This window comes from Pelobates fuscus, chromosome 3 (assembly GCF_036172605.1).
Source record: "Pelobates fuscus isolate aPelFus1 chromosome 3, aPelFus1.pri, whole genome shotgun sequence".
Classification (NCBI taxonomy): Eukaryota; Metazoa; Chordata; class Amphibia; order Anura; family Pelobatidae; genus Pelobates; species Pelobates fuscus.
Genome location: NC_086319.1, coordinates 70,497,794 through 70,515,802, shown reverse-complemented (window position 1 = coordinate 70,515,802; position 18,009 = coordinate 70,497,794). Strand labels below are relative to the sequence as shown.

The following is an 18,009-nucleotide window of genomic DNA, read 5'->3' as shown; positions in this document are numbered from 1 at the left end:
TAACCCAGTTTCAGCAGGATTGTGATCGCTAAAAAATGAGTGCTTAATGTGACGTATAGTGTCCTTTTTCACAGATCTGTTACGGGTGACTTGAAAAGAACAGTGAGTTCTTTTAAAATGTAAAAAAGGTAAATCAATAGCAAATTAAAAATAAAAGAAAAAAATTAAGTTTCATTATATATGCTAACTAAAAAGATTTAGAGTTTTTGTAAAAAAAAAAACAAAAACAAACAAAAAAAACATTTAGGGCATTTTTAAGGGCATGTGAACTTGTTTATTTTACAGCATGGAAACAAACCACTGCAGCTTTATAATTATTATATAGCCCTTTTTATTTCCTAGCAGCACACTGAAGATATATTTGGCTAATGGTCTCACTAAAAATGCAATTTTTTACCAGTTTAATGACATGATTCAGGCAGCCGTTTACACTCCAATGAAGGGAGTTTACACATGGATAATTATGCCGCTGATAATTGGATAATGTCCATAGCTAACTGTATCCAGCCATGTGACACAAAATACGTTTTATTCTTTTTTCTCAGCAAGTGCAACACAAAATAAAAAAGGTCATTAATATATTAATACACGAGTGAGGCTATTGAACTAATGCTGTACAGACTACTAAAAGCTACAGATGTGCAGGCAACGCAACGTTTCTCAAAACATACATAAAAATTATATTGCACTTTTGCTTTTTTATATCACTGTTAAGTGTCTGATGCTCCACTTAACACACACCGTGTATGAATATGAAAACCAATATCAGACAAGGCATTTCACATTTTACACAGATTGTGACAAGACTTATTTTGTATATTCAGGAACCCAGCTGCTAGAAATTAAAGAAGAACTGTCACTTCCCAGGATATTAGATTTACTTATACCTATACTTTGCAAATATGCATTTGTGAGGTGTGAAAAATAAAAAAAAGCTGGCAGTTCCCATAGAGAAAGCATAGGAGAGCATTAAACATGGTTTCTAGTTCATCTTCATTAGCAAAGTTCCACACAGCTTTACCTTCTCCACTCTATATCATCATACTATTTTGCAACATTAATTAAAAAAAGTAACCTTTATATACTAATTCTTTATTAACAAAACTTTGTAATGATTTCAAACACAGTTATAGTTACCCAGACCAGTTCACATTATTATTATTATTATTATTTATATAGCGCCATCAGATTCCGTAGCGCTGTACAATGGGTGGACTAACAGACATGTAATTGTAACCAGACAACTGAACGTACAGGAACAGAGAGGTGGAGGGCCCTGCTCAATGAGCTTACATTCTAGAGGTAGTGGTGTATAGTGACATAAAGGGTAAAAGTAGGGGTACGAAGTAGATTGTTAGAAAAAGTATTCTATGAGGGCTTAGTAGGTAATTTTTAATTCACATCAATTAGGTCAGTGATGGCTAACCTTATCACCATAAATTGTTTCGGGACTACATTTCCCATGATGCTCAGCTAGCTTTTACACTTTAAAAGCTAGCTGAGCATTATTGGAAATGTAGTTCAGAAACAATTTATGGTGATAAGGTTAGCGATCACTGAATTAGGTTGTCTGGCTTCAGTGAAATTGTCATTCTAACCCTGCAGGCTTCTCCCCCTCCCCTCTACCCCCCCTTTTTTGTTTTTGTTTGTTTGAGACACTGGAATGTTCACATTGCAGGGCTACATCCACCTCTAGTGGCAGTCTTCATAAACCATTAGAGGCTCGTGCTCCTCCAAATAGAGTAAAACTCGATCTGAGAATCGAATACGGTCGATAGCCACATTTGATTGACAAAGCGCTGTGTTTGGCCATGCATGTGTACCTCCAATTCAGTGCTATTCTCTACGAGATGCAACGGATTGGAGGAGTTTGTGGGCGATGTCAGATAGGATGCGTACATCACCGGAGGAGGAGCTGTAGTATACAGAGGAGGAGTCGAGTAATCATTATTTAACTTACAATTTTAAATCTAAACGTGGTGGACAAAAGGAAACATTCAGTCCCATAAAAACAATTCTTACTTTTGGGATTATAGGTTCTATTTAAATGATTTAGTGAATGGTGTCAATTCCCAAGAAGTGTCGGTACGCCTTTAAAACAGGGAATATATTTGCTTGGCGTATGAATGCATGCAGGCATATTGCTTTGGTTATATAGTTTAGTGTGTTAATACATACACTGATCAGCCACAACATTAAAACCACCTGTCTAATACTGTGTAGGCCCCTATTGTAATGCCAAAACAGCTTTGATGTGTCAAAGGGTGAACTCCATAAGACCTCTGTATGTGTTCTGTGGTATTTGGCACCAAGACATTAAAGGGACACTATAGTCACCTGAACAACTTTAGCTTAATGAAGCAGTTTTCTCACTGCTCAATCCTCTGCCATTTAGGAGTTAAATCCCTTTGTTTATGAACCCTAGTCACACCTCCCTGCATGTGACTTGCACAGCCTTCCATAAACACTTCCTGTAAAGAGAGCCCTATTTAGGCTTTCTTTATTGCAAGTTCTGTTTAATTAAGATTTTCTTATCCCCTGCTATGTTAATAGCTTGCTAGACCCTGCAAGAGCCTCCTCTATGTGATTAAAGTTCAATTTAGAGATTGAGATACAATTATTTAAGGTAAATTACATCTGTTTGAAAGTGAAACCATTTTTTTTTTCATGCATGCTCTGTCAATCATAGCCAGGGGAGGTGTGACTAGGGCTGCATAAACAGAAACAAAGTGATTTAACTCCTAAATGACAGTGAATTGAGCAGTGAAATTGCAGGGGAATGATCTATACACTAAAACTGCTCTATTAAGCTAAAGTAATTAGGTGACTATAGTGTTCCTTTAAGTCCTGCAAGTTGCAAGGTGGGGCCTCCATGGATCAGATTTATTGTTAGAGCACATGCAACAGATGCTCAATCAGATTGCGATCTGTAGACTTTGGAGGCCAATGCAACACATTGAACTCTTTGTCATGTTCCTCAAACCATTTCTGGACGTTTTTTTTTTTTTGTTGCAGTGTGGCAGGGTGCATTATCCTGCTGAAAGAGGTCACTGCCATTAGGGAAGAGGAGGGTTGTAGCAACACTCTCTAGGTAGGAGGAACATGTCAAAGTAACATCCACGTGAATGCAGAGTCCCACGATTTATCAAGCAGAACATTGCCCACCCATTGTAAAGATATAATCAATGTTATTCACTTCACCTGTCAGTGGTTTTAATGCTGTTGCTGATCATTGTATTTGAGTGTTATGTCTGCCTGTTCCTTATCTCCCAAATGGAACAAACAAACAACTATCCATTTCCATGTCAGTTTTAACTACCACTTTTCCCCATCAATGTCTCCCTATGTCTTTGAAGGTCAGGTATCACTTTCGATGCTATCCTTCTCAATTTCAGGTTTGTTCTCATTTTGCGCTCAGCCTTTATTTTCAGTCCTCTTTCAGGTCATTAAACTATTCTCAGCCTCGACTGTATTTTCTTTCCAGTCAGTCTTCTTTATTATTATTTTTAGACTTCAAGTCTTTCACTACCTCGGTCAACCATCAACAAATTGCTCAAAAGCTTTATTTTCGGGTCTGGACTGCCCAGTCATTGCCAGGCCGGTGAAAAAAAAAAACAATGAATGAAAAAAAAAAAAAAAGGATAAAGCCAAGGCCTTTTTTTCACTGTGGCATCAGCTGTTCCTTATTTGATGATCATCTGTGGATTATGTTCCCATGCCTAATGCGTTATGCTGTATCATGGTTATTTTGCTTTGCATTACTAAAAATATACTTCCTTTTAAAAAAAAAGGAGAAACACAAAAGAATGGAAACAGTAATAAGCTAGATTATAACTTCTCACTGAGCAGGGAATTCAAGGGTTAACCATGCCCACGGTAAACATAAAAAATACAAAAAAATGTCCTAATTGTGATTAGGGTTGTCCAGACTTGTGTGTAAGGACTCTATAACAATGCCTCATGCGCGTGTGTGCAATGACAATGTGGGTGCATCATGGAGGACTGCAACAGAGCCACTCTTGGACTATATCGAACTCACCTCCCTCCCCTCCTTGAATGTTGATTTATTTTTCCCCATTAAAAAGGTGGTGAACGATGATTTTGGGTCATTTTGTAAAGTCTGGGCAATCAAGGGAAGACCTTGGACTACCGAACCATGATTTAAAGACCAAAAGTTGTGTGTGTGTGTGTGTGTGTGTGTGTGTGTGTGTGTGTGTGTGTGTGTGTGTGTGTGTGTGTGTGTGTGTGTGTGTGTGTGTGTGTGTATATATATATATTTTTTTTTTAATTTGTAAACTAGTTTAAATCAAACAGTTTTAGACATTTGGAATTGTATAAAAAAAATAAAGACGGTGCATCTAAAGTACATCTGTCCATGTATCTTTTACGATCAGTATTCCTTCCATTACACATGCTTGTATAAAGAATAGAAAATCCTTTTTTGTCAGGATAAAAACCCAGCATAAATAGGATACGGTGACTACACACACAAATATTTACTGCCAGCCTTGCGGCCATGATGTCTATCTTCGAGCTAAGCACTTTATACAACAAGTGTTAAACAGCTAAGAACCCCATATCTAGAGAAACAACGCAAAATCTGCAAGCAGTAAAATGGTTTCTATTTCTAATGCGGTGCATCCCTTCTAAATTTGAGCTATGAAGAAATTGACTTTTAAAAGTATCTTAATATATGAAGTCTGTTTTAGACTGTATGAGACAGTGGTGACACGGGAAGTAATCAGGCAAGTGTCAGCTCGACTCTGGTCTTTGTTTATTAAAAATAGCCAGGAACACAGTCTCAGTAGCTGATCTTGTCATAATAAATTCAACTCCTAACACAAAAAGTAAAATTACTTTGATGACATGAGTGTCCTGTAAACTTCAAGACTCGACACTTCTAATGAAAAGACGAAACATTTAAATATGTGGGGAGTAGTACAAAGCTTGAATCGCACTGGAAGAGGAGAGCTTCAGACGTTGAGTAAATGTGAAAAGAAAAACATTGTATTTTTTTACTTCCTTTTTTAACTTGAAGTGGCTGGAATATTTCGTTTCCTGCACAGTTTAGCATTTCTCACACAGCATAAGTTGAAGCTCTATAAACACTATCAGTTTCCAAATAAGACGTATTCAGGCGCTGCCTACCCCCCGTTTTTATCTAGATCAGGCATAGACAACCTTCGGCACTCCAGATGTTTTGGACTACACCTCCCTTTGCCAGCATTATGAATGTAAGAGCATTATGGGGGATGTAGTCCACAACATCTGGAGTGCCAAATCCCTGATCTAGATTTTAACCGGAAAAAGAGAGACTCCGTACTCCGTGAGTGAGCTCCCATTGGACTGTAATCATTTTGTAAGCGCTGAATTATATATTTTTCTTTTTTCTTTTTCTCACACAGTTTTTCTCTCTCCAGGGTTTGTTACTATGCTTACAATGTGTAATGCGCGTGCAAAGGTAAAAAGTGTTAAGGAGCCTTAGTAATTATACTTGTGCAAACAGATAGTGAAAACACAGACCATGAACCTATATTAGTAGTAGCATGATATAAAGAAATATGATAGTATACACACAATATACATACACACGGGGGCGGAGCTTGAACTCGGAGCTGAGCGGACGTGTGCTGCATGAGCTCCTGACCGGTGGATTGGTTTTTTGGGGAAAAAACCCAGAAATATCCCAGCGACTAATGCCACACTGGGCTAAACAGTCTGGGTACACAGCGACGAACCGGCAGGTACCTTTCCCAGAGGTCCACGATACCGTTATCCGCGGCTGCAAGTTGAGGCCTGCAGACGGCTAGGAAGGGGAAGGACGGCCGACTTCCCTGCCAACTGGTGCGTCTAGCAGACACTCTCTACTCCTACCCCCCCCCTCTGGACCGGTGGGGGATATCCCGGTCCCCGCTAGACGTCACCCCGAAGTCTATCTGGAAACAGATTCATCGCACGCGGAGGAGCCGAACCCATGATGGCGGCCCAGCGGCACACCACAGCAATAGACAAAAGCACCAAGCCAGACACTTGGCCCCTGAATGCTTTTGATCGGCAGTGTCAGAGCTTCTGGGCGATACTCCGCAATCGGGGCCTAACCCTCAGACAAGCGATGAGAACGGTGGCCCCCTGGATCCGCCCGGTCACTCGGCGCCGCTACTATGGACCCCTACCTCAAGTCCCCAAAACGGCTAACCAGCAACGCGGACAAAAGCGACCGACTAAACAGGCAGGGGTGCCACATGGCACCCATGCCGACATTCAAACCCACGGAAGCTGGAACAGCAACCTCGTTCAACAAACGCGCACCTTACAGGAAACTAGAACCTGGGACCAACATGGCGCGCCCTCACACTCAGCAGCCCAAAGGCGGGAACCGGAGGAATCAAGGAAGCTGAAAAGGCACTCTTCAAGCCCCCTCCGACTACCCCACACGTTCTCCACTGCCCCCTCAGCCATGCTGCTGGACTTTCCCACAACACAACTGACCATAACAAAACCCGGCCCCCACACAAACCTCTCACCTGATCCGGGAACCGGTGCACGACACAGCTCCTGTCGTCCCCTCCACGCCACAGCTGCAAAGCGAGAAGCCGCAAAGCTACACAATCCACTACACGCAGAGAGAGCTGATTCCCGGTCCAAAAGCGCCCCTGAGGCGAACACTGCAGGCAAGACACGAGTGGCAGCAATGGGCATCGGCTAAAAGAACTAACTTGCGCCTCATGAGCGAGCACGTCTCCATGGGGTCAGTCATTTATCCTGCCAGACTTCACCCTGAGGGGTTATACGGGACTTTCGTTTACCTGATGCTATATTAACTGCCCTAATTATGCCGACCGTCTCGCTATTAGACAGCTTAGCACAGATGTTTTTGCCCTATAATTTTTCTGTGGCTTAGCCTATATGTGTTCCCTGGCATTCCTCTAAGTTGTTTCTTGAACTGTGATACAAACCTTAGTACCAACGTGATTTACCTTGCCTTAACTATCCATATGCCTACAACTGTTTACTCTTATATGTATAGCTTTAAGTACCAAAGTAGTCAGGAAACTGCAGACAAATCTACTCTTAATTTTATTGTTATTGCATTGACGTATCTACCTAAATAACTTTACCACTAAAAATTGTGCATGTTTTCTCAAAGCCACTGTTTAATATATATATGTTCCCATATTGATAAATGCTGTTGTGGCACAAGTCCATATTTTGTAACCACCTGCACTTCAAAAATAAAGAATTAAAAAAAAAAAAAAAAAAAAATACACACACACACACACACACACACACACACACACACACACACACACACACACACACACACACACGCAAATTGCAAATGCAGTGCATCCTGCAAGTATGGGAAGTTTTATTTGTCAATCTATGCTCTCCTTCACACAGACAACTACAGCGTTCAGACCCAATTGATACACAAGTGGTTGTTCGCAGCAAAGAAATAGCAAATTTTACCATTGATTGTACACAAATTCTCAAATATCCTAAACGGCATCAATTTATAATAAGGGGCAGATCTGAAAAGGAACCTGGCACGGCAGCTCTAAAAGACCAGGTTCCTATGGGTTTACACAGCACACACACTTATAATGCCCTGCTTTTATCAGCAAATTATTATTTATATAGCGCCAACAAATACCACAGCGCTGTACAATGGGATGTCCAACACTTTTCAGAACCCAATCTTAGCTTTCTATAGGTTCCCTTGACAAGTAATTGATAAATAACAAGCATCCATCACCAATACTTTAAGACAATGTTCTACGTGATGATTTGTGATGTGATCATTTCTGTCATGGCTGGTTGGCTGTTATTCTCTTGACCGTTTCAATTGTCTAAATCAACGCCGATTTAAAACAATATCTTAACACAATACTATGCTGAGCAGTCCCAACGGGACAGAACAGCGGAGCCTTGCCAAACCACATGGTTAGCATCCAAATTAACCAATGCACATGTAAGGGGGCTGAGAAATCTAAGAACCGATAATGTTGTATTTGCTTATTTGCGCAGCAATCAGGGAGCTGAAGTTTTTGTTTCAGTTAAAATGACGTTCTGATAAATAGATTTTGCCCATCCGTAAATTTGAGAAGTTACTTAACTCGCTTGAGAAAGTTTCCAGTGTTCTATTTATTTTGTTTCACCACAAGTTTAAGTATGTTACTTACAATTATACAAGAGATTTTGTGTGTGTGTGTGTGTGTGGTTTTCCTTAGTGCAATAAAATAAAATATAAACATGATTAAAATAACTCCCTGACACACACGAAAAAGCTGGATGCATTATGTAACATAAGCCTCAGTCACTTCAGCAAGCCCGTTTCAAAATAGAAATCTGTAAAGTGTTGCATAGCAACAGTGTACAGATCCCCAGCCTTATGAGCATCTTGACATTCCCGTGAATTATTAATACTGTAACACTGCAAGGTAATTAGTACAGAACTGACAGGGAATACAAGGGGACCAACCTTGAGAAAAATGTGCTCCCTGACAAAACTTAGCTACTCACTGGAGGACAAACAGTCTGCAATCTCTTAGAGGGACAGTGTCTTTTCACACATTTCAATGGTCACCATTTCACCAGCGACCTTATCAATAACAAAGCATTCGTTCACTTCTGCTCTAGGCTCTGTTTGGTCCTGCTGTGGCTTGGCATACATCACAATGTGGTTCGTGAAACTACAGGGCTAAAAGGTCTCCTCTACAAGAGCGTTCCGCTGGTACAAAAACTGAGAATTTCATTGGAAACTAAAAATAACAGGTCAAAGTGTTAGAAAAAGCAGACTTTTTTTTTTCTTTTCAATTAAACTTTACAATAAAGTCCCCAGGTGGACAGCAGAAATGTATATCAGAACAGTCTATCGTATATTTTTTTATGTTTATAATAAAAGAGATATGACAACATTTTGTTATGGTAACAAAAGGACTAATTGTGTTATGCACACGGTGTTTAGCGCACACTTTGTACGCAGACGCTACACACAGGGTACATCCAATGATGCTCTATAAAAACACTGGATTTAACCTTTTTTCATAAATTAGCATTGGACTGGTGTAGCACCGTGGATTCCCTGGCATGAACTGTGTGTCATAAATGATTTGCTATGAGAAACATCTGTTTTGACAAACGTCCTCAGGATTGATGACTTCTTGGTAGAATAATCAGGCTGTGGTGAAGAGTCTTTCTCAGAGTGGCAATATAGCAATATAGGGAAGTTAAAGGAACACTATAGAGATAGGAATACAAACATTCCTAACACTTTACACGGCTAATCACTAAACTGAGAATTATAAAGTTAAGGTCCAAGTAGCTGAAATGGAAAAATTCTGTAAGTCAGCTATGCTTCCGGTTTGACTACTCTGGCCTTAAACTTGAAATCACTCGGAATAACCCTGTAGTGTTATGCTAACTACCTATTTAGGTGTGCCCCTAAATGATCCCCTTATTTAAAAAAACACTAATCACTAAAAACTAAACATGTTGTAAGGGTCAACTAGTTTAAAAATAAAAATAAATAAAATTATATATATATATATACACACACACACACACATACACAATATTGACCTGTTCTGCTCCTATCCATTATTATAGAATGTGTCTCAAGATATGCCCTTCAGCTGATCGTTAATCCTAAACATGCTAGAACACTTCTTTTATGCCTTGTCTAAGTAGAACTAGAACAGCATCTTTTATCAATCTGACCAAATGCTAGGCCCCTAAATAAAAATCGACTGACAGTCAGTATATTTAGGAGGGATGTTCATTTCAATCATCTCTGTCTATACTTGTGGCTTGTACCCAGCTCACGGGTAGGGTACTCTGTTCATTTTGTATCTGTACATGTTCATTGTTTGCCTGTATTCCCTCTATTGTACATCGCTGCACAACCTGTTGGTGCTATATACCGTAAATGGCAAATAATACCGTGCCTACAGAAGCCTCCAGCAGGAGATTTTATTCTCTGTGATGTGATGTCATTCCCACGTGAACTGTGCTGTGAAAGATTAGATCTAACAGGGCGATAAACTGTGGTATGCACTTTCTGAATAACCTGCCCTGGAATTCCTACAACTATGTATTGGTTTTCTTTTCTTAAGCCACTCTCTGATTGGGGTAATTAGGCACTGGGACCTAATTCCTTGGAGCACAAGCCTTACAAGTTTTTGTACGAGATCTTAGGAGACGAGAGCCACTCAAGGGAAGGCAATCAAAAAATGTGGTTGAGCAACAATAAAAAAAAGTTTCAATATTTTGCGTACTCAGTACCCAGATATCAATGCAGCACAGGCACGTTAGGGGGATAAATATTGTTTTTGTTCATAAAATTTCTCAAAACTGCAAGACTTGCAGTGATGTGAAATACGGTCTACCAAACATTTTGTTATTTTTCTTTGTTTATCTCGGTTGCCCCTCCGGGCTTTATTGGTTCTTATTAGTGAAAAGTAAGATGGTTCATTGTCTTTCTATTCAATAAATCATGCACGTCTACACAATGACAGGGGTTCATTACTAAGTGAGTCAGTGCATTCCCTGGAGTTTGATGGACACTGTCTGGAAATTTATGAGAAAGTGTGTGTGTGAATCAATGTTCTACAACTGCAGAACTTTCATATTGCAAAATAGGAGATGTACTCAATGATAAATACTGAAGACAATTTAACTTCCAGAAAAACAAAAAATCCATTATGGTCACTAGGTGGTTTATTTATTAATAAGTGCATTTTGGTGAATTAAAAACTAAATTGAAGCCAAAATAGTAGCTGAACTGCAAAAGGCAAATGAATGTGTTTTTTAAATGTACCTATTATGGTCTACAATTTGCTGTACGGTTTTATAATCACGATTCTCTGTTTTGCAGATAAACCTTAAAGTTTTTTTTTTTTTGTTTTTTTTTATTATTTCAACCAGCAAGCATTACCCAATCTTTATCCATTCACCTTGACCAAAATACTTGAGGATTGGTATTTATAGGCCCACCGGGGAAATGTTATTGATTACTTTTGTGCCAGAATTGGACAACGAAAAGGAGGTAGTCTTTAAATTTTTATCTCAGAAAGTAAATTCCTGTTGCTTAGTTTATGACAAAACAGAACCTAATTCACAGGTCATCTACGAATTGGTTGGAATAATCATCCAAGTTATTTTAGCATAAAAAAAAAAATTATATATGATGCTTGGAGTAGCCATTTAAGCTTCGTTCTTAGCACCTGACTGTCGGCATAGACAGAACATACAGTCACCAAGAGAAATTAGACAATTTAGTTTCGCCTTTTCATTTGCAATGTTTACCCTAGCTTTGGTAATTCTTTAATATACTTTTAGTAGAAAGCTGACCCTCATGAAAAAGTTACTGTTTTATTCAGTGGTATAAAGTGACAGTAACTCTTTAAATAAATTAGTAGGCAAATAAATGACTGTTTACTAGTCAGCCTAAATTAAAATGTCAAATGCATACTTGTGAGCATCAATGCTTAGCAAACTAGGAGCCTTTGCCTATGTGTCCTGATTTACTTATGTCATTGAGACTGATCAGAAAACAAAATATTTGAACATACATGCCACATAAGTGACCGTATTATTCAGGAGTCTCAAAGTACTGGTCCTCTGATACTTTAATATGGCCTGGGCCCAACTCATCCCAGAACAATGTCCAGGTCTCGGCCATACCACTCTATTTCACTGGTTGCTGGTGACCTAGTCTGCATCGATGCTGTGATCAAGCCATTATTTGCTGTGGTTAAGGAGGCTGTCTGTGCAATGTGCTCAGACAGCATCAATAGTAAAATTCCTGCATATACATTTATTTTTTAATAGATCTCAGATATACATAAGAGTAATGATTTATGTCTCTGAAGAAGTGCCTGTTTGGTACAATATTCTTTTTTGGATAAGCACAATTGTGTTTTCATCGTTGTACCCATTGGAACCAAACTTGTTTTGATGAATTAGTTGTGGGGGCCTAACCTGGAGATAATGACTCTCATGGACCTTTGGCAAGACTGTTACAGGACTCTTTTTTGCGTAGGTACCTGGAGAATTTCCAGTCTTAATAGGATTTAGAATGTATGTGTATTTGGAACGCTCAGTTCACACCATGGAGGAAGACAGCTTGGCCAGTGGACCCTTTGTATAATTTATAAAATATTCAAGAGTTGCATTCTTAAAGAGGACAAAAATGTATGCGAGTAGTAGCACTCTGAAGATTAAGTTCTAGAACATTTTACTCCACAGACAGATTAACAACACACAAAAATGTGACTCCCCCCCCCCCCCCCCCCACAGGTAGACTGAGCAGTTGGTCACTTGGTACTTCTAACCACAGACTGAGGGCCTATTGCAAGGATCCGAATACTGTAAGATAATTATGGGGAAAAAATGAAACACATGAATACAGCCTTTAGCATATTGGAAACATTAACACCACTTAGCATGTAGACACAGGATCGATGATTATGGGAATTTGGCAGTTAATTGCCTTTTATATTTATAGTCCTGAATCTGTTTGCCTGAAAGCAGGAAAATATTAACCTTGCAGTGACCTGAGACAGGTAAAGGTGTGCAACTGTCATGTTCGAGGCCTCTGTGCATTGGATATATGCAAGTCCTTTGGAATCGAGGATGCCATGTAGATATATATCCAGCGATTTATTCATAAACAAGAAAAACTAAATAGAATAAACCTGGTAAGTAATTATATATAGTTCCGTCAGAATCGGCTCGAGGATGATGTCACCTAGATTTGTTTGATCTCTTTTTGGTCAGGGGACTTGGTCTCTGAGATCTCTGATTTGGGACTCTCAACAAACACATCAACAAGAAAAAAAAAACCCTGTCTAACAGTCCAAAATGAATGCAGAAACAAGCCAGCAATTGCCCACGTAAAAAGAAAGATAGAAAAAAAAAAATATCGCGTGTGTGTGTGTGTGTGTGTGTGTGTGTGTGTGTGTGTGTGTGTGTGTGTGTGTGTGTATATATATATAGTTTAGCTGCACACATGAAAATCATAAAACAAAATCTGAATTATAGGGCACAGATTTAAAAAATAAATAAATAAAAGGATTTACCCTACAAAAGTGTAGTGTAAATCCAAGGGGTGAAGCGGATTCGAGCAGAGCACAGAACGATACACATGAAAACACTATTCCAAGCATCAAACATTATTAAAGCCTCTTCATGCTATAAAACTGCTACTTCTCCACAGGGGCTTCAAAGCTCATCAAGAAAAGGGAACAATGGCTTATGGGGCAAAGTGAAGGAGATTATTTGAAGAAGAAAAAAAATGTATGTGAAAGCAAAGACATAAATTGAAGTGGAATAGTTTAATTATAAAAACAGAATTAAGAAAAAATCAGTTTAAATTAATATTACAAGATTAGCATTATGCTCGCCTAACCAAGCTATAGTACATTTAGATGTAATTAAAGCACAAAGAACTGGCAGTTTTTCGGAGTGTAGACATCTTACTAGGAATCGCACTGCAATTTATTTATTTAATTTTTTTTTTTTTTTTTAAATACTCAGTGACAGCTATTGATTAAACAAAATATATACAGCAACCGAGAGCACGCGATATTCACAGCCCATCAGAACTTGTGATATTAACAGATGAGCAATTTAACAGCTAGCATCCCAGTGGACACAGCAGAAGATATTTTTGTTTGACAACAACACACTTGGGGGTGGGGGGGGGGTTTGAAAAAGTGCACAAATAGAAAAGTGGTTAAAAGTTCTAAACGTGAAGATATCACCATGAAAACCAGTGAATTTGGAATGAACATTCTAATAGTGCCCAAGGGACAGGTAGATTAATAATCTAACACAACCTCTGAATAATGAAACCACTTTGATCGACCATTTAAAAAAACAAAACAAAACTGCATAGCAGAAATAATAAAGCTGTTAAGGACGTTTGTGACTCAGATTCTACAACGATAAAAAAAAACAAAAAAAAACATGCACAATTCTCGTCACTTGGAGTACAAACGACCTCGAAATTTTCACACGTACTAGTAGCTGTCAAACAGGCAGACATTAAGACTAAATTCAATTCAGTTACTGAATCGATTTGACTCTTGCATCAGCATGCAACCAAGTGTTAACCTGGTAAAGTGAGAATCACATATATCAAAAAGTAAGCATTAAATATCAGGACAGGTAACATAGTAACAATGGAACACTCTAAACGGCATATGCATTAATCAAGCAAAATAACCCCTAAAACTTCAACTCTAGATCTAATAATATGGTGCTACACGATGACTCTGTTCTGGACTGCCAAATGTCAGTTCTGTGCAAAAATATTCTCATGTAAGGGGAACCTTTCTCTCATCTCCCTTCTGAGCTGAACTTGATAAATCAATACATTTAAAAAAACTCCCACCCCCAGCTGGCTCAGAGCTCTCTGAACTGGGGAGATGGTCAATTCAAAAGCTTCTCTATGAGAAGAATTTGATTGGACAACAGGAGGCTCTTTGGGACGTCAGGTGGCGGTGTGGAAAGTCGTGTTAGGAGATTCGCATTGTTCTAGATTAAAGGGGAGTATATTATTATTTACTGCTGTATAACAGGGGAAGGGGGGTCCTAGTTAATACACACTAGGGTATTATAAAGTTTTACTTTGGACCAGGAAGTGTTAGAGTAAGCCTTTATACATAAGTGGACAATTCCTATAAAATTATTCCACGAATATACATTTCCAAGGAAAAGCTCTTTATAATGAGTTAAACCCTGTATTGTGAATTATTACTTCAAAACTTAAAACATCTGACCTTTTTGGGCAAAAATATAAAATGTACATTTGTGGGACTAACCCTGTACGTATAAATAGTTACTGTACAGATCTTGCAATCAGTCACAAAGAAAGGCATTACTTGATAAAGATAAACGCAAAGGGAATTTTTTGGAATTGATCATCGACTATGTTGTGTGCAGATCGTATTACAGACGCCAATATTTTCTAAGCACCAGCTATTATTTACATGCAAAGGTTAGGACAAGTCACCAACTGATGAGGTAATCAATAGATACTTGCATTCTACTCCCCGCCCCCACTGACCTCTCCACACAAAATGTGTTTTTCCTTTTTCTTTAACCCTCCCCCCCCCCCCCTTCCCTTATAAAATGGTTTTCAAGAATTGTTTGAGTTTGTTTGCAACAGAATAATGCCTGCTGGGCTGCTGATTTAATGATTGCAGGCACTAGGGGGTAAAGCAGAAATGTTCGGGGCCTCTGTATAAAATCACGACAATTAAATGTTATAGGTATATTCCTTCATGTTTAACTCATATTGCTACCCTATGGAGCAGCAATTACTGTACTCTCATTCAAAAATATGGACAGTGAACATTAATGTATACAAATAATACCCTCTAATTTTACTTTACCATATGGTGCAAAAAAAATAAAAAGTGTGTGTGTGTATGTATATATATATATATATATATATATATATATATATATATACACACACACACACACACACACACATACATATACACACATATATATCCAAAAGATAGCCGCTCACCGGACTTTTAAAATTCCAATTCAAGTTAAAATCAGAGACCAACGTTTCAGTCCCAAATCAGGACTTTCCTCAGGGTCAAACAGGAGGCTCTGGGACTGAAACATTGGTCTCTGATTTTAACTTGAATTAAATAAAGAATTGGAATTTTAAAAGTCCGGTGAGCGGCTATCTTTTGGCACATTGTATCTTTGGAGTCCAGGCCTTGGCACCCAGCAATTTTGAACCTACTAAGCGTGAGTGCATACATACATACTTAAAAAAAAAAAAACTATTACTGTTAAAAATATGATGGAAAAATAAGAATATATTTTATTGTTTGCTTTGTATTACTCTGGCTGAAATACTTGAATATGAAACACGTGACTGTGTTAACGGCATGAAATATTTGCAAAGGCTTGAACTGTTCATGGCTTAAGCCAGAGGGGTGAGTAAAATATTATGTGGCTTAGCCCCATGGCACCAAGCATGGGAATTCCTATCAATACACATAAATGTAAACACCAGTTATCTTAGAAAACACATATCTTAATCTATACATTCAATGTGCTAGTCAAACAAACCACACATATTAATCAACACGTCTTGTCTATGCGTGTAAATAAAACATCAAACAGAGACCTGAACTCAATGTCATCTGGACAACTCTTGTGTTAAATGGTGTTGACAACCCTGCCAATTGCAAAATAGGCCCAAAACATCGTATTACGGAAACAGCGAAGTATATGGTCCCTTTCTTCACTATAAATAGCAATGTTCAATAAGAAAACATCTTTTAAACATAATAAGGTTTTCTTATATAAACCAACAGCAAACATAACCCACTGTAAAAGGATTCTCTAAATATTTTCCACTGTGCAAATACTTCAAAGCCTAACAGCGTACAGCCATTTGTGTTAAGAGAATGCCAATTCAGTATGCCAACCAAGTCATATTAAATAGTTTCAAAATTACGCTAATAAAAGAAGTTATCTAAAAAAAAAAGGCGTAATTTAAGTGACTCGTATTCAGATATATGAAATGATTCATACATTGGAATGAATATTTGAAACTTGCTAATTGATAAATCACTATTTATTTAACCCACTTTATTATATAGGTGTATAAGCAGTAATTGTCAAAATTTAATCAATATGAACATTAACTGGGTCAGCATAACAACCAATTGTGACATGTCCCTTTTTTTTTTTTGACAAGTCACAGCAATGACTAAATAATATGTAGATTTCTCAACTGATACTGTGATTGCAGCCATGACTGTACATAACAAATCACATGAATCCCAGTCAGTACTGCCTCCCAGCTCTGCACACTTACATTATTTCAAATAATGCACTCTTTAAAGAAGGGGAGGCCAAATAGCAGATCCCCAGATGTGACAATCCCCATGGTGCTTTGGCAGCCTTCAGGGTGTAATGCATCATGGGGGTTGTAGTTCAACAAAGGTTGAGGGTCTAAATTTTAACCAGCCCTGCTTTAAAGAGACTACAGTAGTGTAACAGATCTGATCAATAACAATATTGAGACAAGTTGCAGCCCTCTTTTGAACAGGGGGTCAGTAGCTGAGTGCCAATCAGCAGCAGCAGACTGTACATCTGTACAAACAAATACCTGCTGTTCCCCTCTGGCAGTGAAAGCAGGAACATGCCATGAAGTGGGGGTTGGATCTCCCCAGTGTTTACAGAAGCTGGCCCTGCTGGCAATGAGTGCAGATACAATGTGTCACCCTCCCATCAACAGAGTAACAGCAGCAGCAGGGTACTTACCAGGCTGAGGGAAAGCAGGGCTTCAGCCAGGGCCACCCCAGCTCCCTGGGAGATTAGCTCTGGGAATAAATGGCTGTCTGGCTCCTGGATCCAGTAAGGTCCCAATCTGGCAGGGTGCAGGCCTGATGAAGCACTCTGTGTGTGATCTCCAAACCAAGGGCTATAGATAGCAACACAATGGCTTTGTGCTTGCAGCAACAGCAGCCCCCCCTGCCCTGGCTGCCAAATACCCCTGATCTATCTGCTGCCAAATACCCCTGATCTATCTGCTGCCAAATACCCCTGATCTAGCTCCTCCTAGATACCCCAGATCTAGTTACCCCCGGTCTGTCTCCTGCTAGTTACCCCCGCTGTGTATTTACCCCCGGTCTGTCTCCTGCTAGTTACCCCCGCTGTGTATTTACCCCCGGTCTGTCTCCTGCTAGTTATCCCCGCTGTGTATTTACCCCCGGTCTGTCTCCTGCTAGTTACCCCCGCTGTGTATTTACCCCCGGTCTGTCTCCTGCTAGTTACCCCCGCTGTGTATTTACCCCCGGTCTGTCTCCTGCTAGTTACCCCCGCTGTGTATTTACCCCCGGTCTGTCTCCTGCTAGTTACCCCCGCTGTGTATTTGCCCCCGGTCTGTCTCCTGCTAGTTACCCCCGCTGTGTATTTGCCCCCGGTCTGTCTCCTGCTAGTTACCCCCGCTGTGTATTTGCCCCC

At 39.2% G+C, this 18,009-nt stretch overlaps 1 protein-coding gene across 2 annotated transcripts in view; it reads right to left on the bottom strand.

Annotated features, from left to right (window-relative positions):
• CDK17 (cyclin dependent kinase 17) overlaps positions 1-17,709 on the bottom strand; it is a 182,584-nt gene extending 164,875 nt beyond the window's left edge. Inside the window, exon 1 of one of the 2 annotated variants that reach the window (XM_063447170.1) lies at positions 17,308-17,709. The gene's annotated coding sequence lies outside the window, so the exon portion shown is untranslated. The remainder of the gene's footprint in view (positions 1-17,307) is intronic. The other variant, XM_063447168.1, reaches the window with a different exon arrangement.
• Between the last annotated feature and the right edge of the window lie 300 nt (positions 17,710-18,009).